Raw genomic sequence first — 8,577 nt, 5'->3', positions numbered from 1 at the left:
CCATGTTGGCCAGGCTGGTCTCGAACTCCTGACCTCAGGTGATCCGCCTGCCTCGGCCTCCCAAAGTGCTGGGATTACAGGCGTGAGCCACTGCACCTGGCCTGGTGTGCACTTTTAAGAGATCCCTTTGGCTGTGGTTGGAGAATGGACTGGGGTGTGTAAGGGCAGGGGATAGGGAGTCAGGTTGGAAGCTGAGGCTGGCAGCAGCCTTGCTGGTGAGAGATCTGGTGAACTGCACTTGGGTGGAAGCGATAGCTCAGGCTCCTCTTGCTCTTGCCTGCTGTTTAGGGACAGCCTTTTGAGAGTGTGGTGGTCTGAAAGTCACTAGTCCCACTTCCCCAAGTGTGTGATCACTTCCCAGATCCACAGAAGGGGAGTGACCTGCACCCTGTGGGCCCACCGGAGGCAGGAGTGGGTGGGCCACGTGGGCTGAGAAAGTTGATTAACAAGGAGAGCTGAGCACCTGGCCAGCAAGACCACAGATGCTGGTTCCCGCTAAAGGTTTGGCTGCACACACTAGCGGCGTCATTTTTGTCTGTTGAGGGTTCCTTGTAAATACAGCGTGATGCAAAAACAATGCTGTAAATAATGGAGCCGCTTTCTTGGCTTGCTCAAGTTTCCCAAGGAACAAGGTGACAGATGCCCAGTCCACCAGTGTCATTTGTCTAACGGAGGCTGGAATAAGGCCCTGCCTTTCTGAGTCATCAAAGGCTGCTTTTGTGCTGAGGAATGGGCCAAAGTCTTGTCTATGAGGAAAAGCTCCTCCTCTGGAAAATACCTATGGTGGAGTTTTATTTTTTCTTGCTGGTGTCATATGTGTGATGAGTTGATCAGAAATGTGGGAAGTTTCTCCAGCTTTTCTACCAGATTTTGCCAAATGGGAAGCATTATTATTATTATTATTTTCTTCGAGAAGGAGTCTTGGTCTATCACCCCGGCTGGAGTGCAGTGGTGTGATCTTGGCTCCCTGCAACCTCCATCTCCCAAATTCAAACAATTCTCCTGCCTCAGCCTCCTAAGTAGCTGGGATTACAGGCACCTGCCACCATGCCCGGCTAATTTTTGTATTTTTAGTAGAGACAGGGTTTTGCCATGTTGGCCAGGCTGGTCTCAAACTCCTGACCTCGTGATCCACCTGCGTCAGCCTCCCAAAGTGCTGGCATTACAGGCGTGAGCCACCACACCTGGTGGGGAAACATTAATATTATTGGGCATTTGTGATAATCCAAGCAGGATGTCCTGGTCTTTATATTCACGATCTCCTTCAATCCTTGCAACAAACAAACGAGGTTAAGTCTGTTATGCTCATTGCATTTTATCTGCTCTGAGCTATTCTAGCAGTGTGGCTTTGGATGATTCCTTGACCTCTCTGTCTCAGTTTGCCCATTTGAAAAATGGAGATAATATCTCCTAACTCATAAGGCAGAGGTTCTGAAAGTATGGCCTGGGTACCCCCAGGAGTCCCCAAGACTTTTACTGGAGGTCTGCAAGGTCAAAACTATTTTCATAACAATACTAAGATACTCATTTTCCCATTTCATTCTCATTCTCAGAAGATTACAGTGAAGTTTTCTTGCGTCTACATAAGCTGAGATAGTACAACAGATTGAACACAGATGCAGATAGGAAAGTCCAACTGTCTTTGATAAGCCTAGATATTAAGGAGATTTGCAAAATTGTAAAACAATGCCATGCTTTTCACTATTGTTTTGGAAAATATTGTTATTGGTCATAAAAATGTTATTTATGTTTAATGTGTAATAGATTTACTCTTTTTTTAAATTTTTATTTATTTTTGAGACAGGGTCTTTGTGTCACCCAAGCTGAGTGCAGTGGTGTGATCACGGCTCACAGCAGACTGAATTTCCTGGACTCCAGCAACCCTCCTACCTCAGCTTCCCGAGTAACTGGGACTATAGGCACATGCCACCATGCCCAGCTAATTTTTTATTTTTGAGACAAGGCTTGTTCTGTCACACAGTGTAGAGTGCAGTGGCATGAACATGGCTCACTGCAGCCTCAACCTAACTGGGCTCAAGGCATCCTCCTACCTCAGCCTTCCATGTAACTGGGACCACAGGTGTGTGCCATCACACCCGGGTAATTTTTTGATTTTTATATAAATTAGATCTTACTTTGTTGCCTGGGCTGGTCTTGAACTCCTGAACTCATGCAATCTTCCCATCTTGTCCTCCCAAAATGCTGAGATTATAGGCATGAACAACTGGGTCCAGTGGAATTTTTACTTTTTATAGAGAATGGAGCCTACCTATGTTGCCCAAGCTGTATTGTTTTAAAATATATTAATATCTTTTTTTAATTTTAATTTCAAATACAATAAATATCAGTGGATATAACCTACATAAACAAAAAGGTCTTTGGGATTGGCAGGCGGATCACCTGAGGTCGGGCGTTTGAGACCAGCCTGACCAACATGGAGAAACCCTGTCTCTACTAAAAATCCAAAATTAGCTGGGTGTGGTGGCTCATGCCTGTAATCCTAGCTACTTGGGAGGCTGAGGCAGGAGAATCGCCTGAACCCGGGAGGTGGAGATTGCAGTAAGCCAAGATTGCGCCATCACACTCCAGCCTGGGCAACAAGAGCAAAACTCCATTTCAAAAAAAAAAAGAAAAGAAAAAAGAAAAAAAAAGCGTGTAAAGGCATCCAAAAAGTTTCATAATCACTGTCCCAAAGTTTAACAGGTACCATGAGTGAATGGGTGTGAAGGTGCTTCAAGCAGCTTTGCTGTTGTAAGTGCTCAGTAACCATCACCTCTTCTCTGTTATTACCTTCAAGTCATAAGAAAGAATCGGCGGCCCTTGCCCAGCAGCTCTGAGATCTTTGTTGAGGCTCACTGTGTAACTCCCTGTCTTTTCTGGTGCTTCATTCCTGACTTTTGCTGACTCTTATGCTAGGAAACTGGTAGGTGCTTACTGGCAGATCTAGGCACCTAGTACTTTACACACAGAAAATGGTTCTTGATTCCATGGTGCCAGTGACCCTGGTTTCTGGCACAGAGATTTCATATCTGGTGCATGTTGGGACTGTATTTGTATCTGGATCACACTGTCTGAAGCAATGGTGTCCCTCTCCATCTCACCTTTTAGAAATCTCTACCTTGGAAACCAGTGTTAGGGCTACCACGCTTCAGGAATCCCATGGGCTGAGCCCAGGGCGCTTAAAAAGGCTTATGAGGCAGAATGTATGTCGAATGGTTGGCAATGTTAACAGATGAAGGAGGATTATGTTGTTAACGTATGTATTTATGTATTTATTTTGCCTTTAACAAGATAGCTGTGGGGGTGTATAGGGTGACAGTTGAAATGCTTTGGGGTACTTTTGATAAAAACACAAGTGGACTTTGATGTATGTAGTCCACATGCTTCTGAAAAGTTGAGGTGATTCAAAACCACATTGTGAACAAAACAGTAGAGCCATCCATTGAAAGAAACTCAGATGGTGATTGCTCTGGGAACATGAATAACCATCTTTTTGTGCTGCAAATTCTGTTCTCATAATGTGTGTTATTTATGTAAAGTTGGATAGACTTATGCTAAAAAAATCAAGGTTTTTTTTTTTGGGTGTACGATTTAAAATCTGACTTGAGAGAACTTACCAAACAGAACTGGAAAGCCATTTTTTATCCAGAATATATTTAAGTTTGAAAGGAGTACACCCTTCTCCCCCTTAAAAAAAAAAAAATCCCTGTTCATTGTAGTCTCATGGAGGTGTGGAGGGTGAGGGTGACTTTTGCTGACTCCCAACTATGAACCTGTAGGTCCTGCCATGCCCCCTTCCCCTTCTATGTCAATTTTATTGTCTGAGGCTTGAATGAATTGTAATAAGCATGTAATGATTTTGGCAGTTTAAGGTCCAGTTTGAGGGTGAAGTGATCTGTTACACTAATGAGTGCTTTCCTCCTCGGAGACTTGATCTAAGCTGCTGGCCAGTAGTTAGTGTAAGATCGAGGGCTTTGGGATCGGGGGAGAAATGACCTTTGTGGTGTTCAGTTGTCCCAAGAGGGCTCACCTCCACTGGCCCTTCCCACAGGTCTCCTAAAAACACCAGTGAGACTTGTATTTACTCCTCACCAGGATTGTTACTTCTGAGTTTCTATCACTCGTTTTTTTGTGTGTTTTTTTTTTGTTGTGGTGAGTATTGTCAACTGCTGATAACTTTTGTGTGGCATTTTGCCAACAACAGCTGTAAGGAAGCAGCACGCTGTGTATTTGCTGAACTGTGTTGCCAATGTCTCTGCCCTTTTGGGTCCCGTGAATTATTTCATTTTAAGACATAATGATAAAACTACTACCCTTTCCAACACACACACAAAACTCCTTAAATAATCCCCAGAATAAGTACCCTTTTTTTTTTTTTTTGAGATAGAGTCTCACTCTGTCACCCAGGCTGGAGTGCAGCGGTGCCATCTCTGCTCACTGCAACCTCCGCCTCCCGGGTCCAAGCCATTCTCTGCCTCAGCCTCCTGAGGAGCTGGGATTACAGGCATGAGCCACCACGCCCGGCTGACAGTGAGGCCTCCCAAAGCACTGGAATTACAGGCATGAGCCACCACGCCCGGCTGACAGAATAAGTTCTTCTTGATGTCTTCATGAATTGTTCTTTTGATATTGTTTTGTTACAATAGCCAGTGGTTCTCCCAGAGACCCGAAACTTCACTGTGGTTCTGTGGTTCATTTCATCCCTGGGGCCTGCCTTTGCCTCTCTCAGTCTCCCTTTCTGGTATACCTTGTTTTCCCCGATACTTTCTCTGTTTAACCTGACGTGTCCAGGAAAACTCCCTTTAAACCTGTGATACGAAAGCTCCCCCATAACCTGTGATACGAAAGAATGTACACAAATGTCAGAGGCAAATGCCCCTAAATTCTCTCAGTGGCATATGGAACTATCCAGCCAGCACCCTGACTAAGGAAATGTATTTCTTGACCGGGCACGGTGGCTCACGCCTGTAATCTTAACACTTTGGGAGGCCAAGGTGTGTGGATTGCTTGACTCTGGAAGTTTGAGACCAGCGCGGGCAGCATGGTGAAACCCCATCCCTTCGAAAAATACAAAAAGTATTAGCCGGGCGTGGTAGTGCACCCATGTAGTCCCAGGGAGCCGTGATTGTGCCACTGTACTCCAGCCTGGGTGACAGAGTGAGATCCTGTCTCCAAACGAGAAAGGGCCCAGGGTTAGAGGCTCATGCCAGCACTTTGGGAGACCGAGGAGGGAGGATTGCTTGAGCCCCGGAGTTTGAGACCAGTGAGACTGTCTCTATTAAAACGAAAAAAAAAAAAAATGTATTTCTTGTATCACTGCTAGTAATAAGGCAAATTAAGAATTGTAACAGTGAAAAAGGGATACTGAAAATCATTCAAGTTAGAAATAGAATGCTGTTGACCATCATGAGGAAACTGGCCTCTGCCAACACCCACTTCTAAAAACCTTCCTACAGGCATCACTGGGCTCTGAAAATCCTGCCTCTCAGCAGCTTCTGAAACTGCTTGGGGAAGAATATGATCTCTCATTAGTCTTTCAGTGTGATGGGGCGTGAACCTAGTACATTCAGTTAAGAATAAGTGCACAGGAGATTCTGTATTTAATGTCCTTGAGTTGGATCTTCCGTAACAGGATTTTCTGGGTTGGTAAGAAATGATTGGTGTGGGTCAAAGCTCAGTGGACACTGAAATGCTGCAGGAGACTTCCTTCTACACTAGGGATATCAAAGATGACGAATGAAGGCATGCTTTGCAAACTGGGGTGCCCATACCTTCTGTGTACTCATCCTTGTAGACAGGGGTTGTCAAAGGATAAATACGACTCATCCCTGGAGCATAGTTCAGAATGAGAATTTTTTTTTTTTTTTTGAGAGGGAGTCCCACTCTGTCACCCAGGCTGGAGTGCAGTGGCGTAATCTTGGCTCACTGCAACCTCCGCCTCCCGGGTTCAAGCGATTCTCCTGCCTCAATCTCCTGAGTAGCTGGGACTACAGGTGCATGCCAACACGCCTGGCTAATTTTTGTATTTTTGGTAGAGACAGGGCTTCACCATGTTGGCCAGGCTGGTCTCGAACTCCTGACTTCAAGTGATCTGCCTGCCTCGGCCTCCCAAAGTGCTGGGATTATAGGTGTGATCCACAGTGCCTAGCCGAGAAAATATTTTTCTATTAATATATTAATATATTTGGCTCCCAGATGCAAAATTCACACACACAAACCCTAAGACATATATTGTTTATGGCTTACTGCTTAGGCTACCCTCCTCGTCTCATGAGGCCACCTGCCTTTCCTGCTGTTACAGTTATTTGGATAGAAAATTTGGAGAGACAATTTACTAAAGCAGGGGACAGTGAACTTTCTCTGTAAAAGGCCAGACGGTAAATATTTTAGATTTTGTGGACCCTACAGTCTTTCAGTATTCCTCAACTCTTCTGTTGTAAAGTGTAAGTGCCACAGACAAGACACAAATGGATGGAGCTGTGTTGTTTTTTTTTTTTGAGACGGAGTCTCACTCTGTCACCCAGGCTGGAGTACAGTGGTGTGATCTCAGCTCACTGCAACCTCTCTCCTGGGTTCAAGTGATACTCCTGCCTCAGTCTCCCAAGTAGCTGGGATTACAGGTGCCCACCACCTCACCCGGCTAATTTTTAAATTATTTTTTGAGACAGAGTTTTGCTCTTGTTGCCCAGGCTGGAGTGCAATGACATGATCTTGGCTCATCACAACCTCCGCCTCCTGGGTTCAAGCGATTCTCCTGCCTCAACTTTCCGAGTAGCTGGGATTACAGGAATGCACCACTACGCCAGGCTAATTTTGTATTTTTAGTAGAGACGAGGTTTCTCCATGTTGGTCAGGCTGGTCTCGAACTCCCGACCTTAGGTGATCCTCCCACCTTGGCCTCCCAAGATAATTTTTGTAGTTTTAGTAGAGACAGGGTTTTGCCATGTTGGCCAGGCTGGTCTTGAACTCCTGACCTCAGGTGATCCTCCCGCCTTGGCCTCCCAAAGTGTTGGGATTACAGACATGAGCCACTGTGCTTGGCTGGAGCTGTGTTTTAATAAAACTTTATTTACAGCAACATGCGAAAGGCCAGATTTGGTCTGTAAGTCATGGCTTATTGACCCGTTTCCTAAGGCAGCTTCCACTAATTCATTCATGGGTATATTGGACAAATAATTTGGATGCCTGCCCCATGACAGGCAGGACTGGCTACGTAATTTGCGGTGCCCAGTGCAAAATGAAAATGCAGGGTCCTGGCTGGACGCGGTGGCTCATGCCTGTAATCCCAGCACTTTGGGAGGCCAAGGCGGGTGGATCACCAGGTCAGGAGTTCAAGACCAGCTTTGCCAAGATGGTGAAGCCCCGTCTCTACTAAAAATAAAAAAATGTAGCTGGGTGTAGTGGCAAACACCTGTAATCTCAGTTACTTCGGAGGCTGAGGCAGGAGAATAGTTTGAACCTAGGAGGTGGAGGTTGCAGTGAGATGATCGTGCCACTGCACTCCAGCCTGGGCAACAAAGTGAGACTCTGTCTCAAAACAAAACAAAATTATGGACTGCCGATACTGGAGAGGTGGGGGAAGGTAAGGGTTACCATAATATCACTTTTTTTTTTTAAAACATGATTCAGAAGTCTGTATAGAACTTTTTTCTTTTGTTGTGTAAACAAGTACTTACCTTCAGTTTCATTACTAAGAAGTCATGTCTTCAATTCTAAGCCCACTACATAAGAGAGTCCTGCCTTTCAAAGTCCATTCTGTCTCATGATAATCTAGTCTACATCAACCATTTTTGCAAAAACTATGGGGAGAGGGCAAGACTTGAATATACAATAAGGCAGGTTTGTCTCAGATGGATGCTTGAAGTTTGTTAGTGGTTCAGCTTTGAAAGGGTATGATGGATATACCATTGCTTGCCTCTTACAAAATTTTGCTTGTAACTGAAGTCATCTTTGTCAAGGCATAAAAGGCCCTGGGAATGGATTTTTAATGAGTGTTGAGTAGGAAGAAAATGAAAGTTCTTAATAACCATTAAGTGATCATTACCATGCAGGGTGTTGAGTTTAGCATAGTAAGCATAGCCTCTTGAACAACGTTCAAAGAAAGCATCTCAAAATTAGCTGGGCGTGGTGGTGCTTGCCTGTATTCCCAGCTACTTGGGAGGCTGAGGTGGGAAGATTGCTCGAATCCAGAAGGCAGAGGTTGTAGCGAGCCGAGATTGTGCCCCTGCACTCCAGCCTGGGCAACAGAGTGAGACCCTGTCTTAAAACAAAAACAAAAACAAAATCTCTTTGAAATATGAATAGAGTCCTAAGTTATTAATTTTGTTTTGTTTTGTTTTGAGACGGAGTCTCTCTCTGTCACCCAAGCTGAAGTGCAGTGGTGCAATCTCTGTTCGCTGCAACCCCTGCCTCCCAGGTTCAAGCGATTCTCATGCCTCAGCTTCTCAGTTAGCTGGAATTATGGGCGCACACCACTATCCTCGGCTAATTTTTGTCTTTTTAGTAGAGATGGGGTTTCACCATGTTGGCCAGGCTGGTCTTGAACTCCTGACCTCAAGTGATCCACCCCCGCTTGGC

General features: G+C 45.1%; 1 protein-coding gene across 1 annotated transcript in view; it reads left to right on the top strand.

Annotated features, from left to right (window-relative positions):
- The window catches only part of AP1S3 (adaptor-related protein complex 1, sigma 3 subunit), a 73,671-nt gene that overhangs the window by 1,126 nt on the left and 63,968 nt on the right, over positions 1 to 8,577 (top strand). The window lies entirely within an intron of this gene.

This window comes from Colobus angolensis, unplaced genomic scaffold, assembly GCF_000951035.1.
Source record: "Colobus angolensis palliatus isolate OR3802 unplaced genomic scaffold, Cang.pa_1.0 Scaffold33, whole genome shotgun sequence".
Lineage (NCBI taxonomy): Eukaryota > Metazoa > Chordata > Mammalia > Primates > Cercopithecidae > Colobus > Colobus angolensis.
This window is presented reverse-complemented; position numbering and strand designations above follow the sequence as displayed.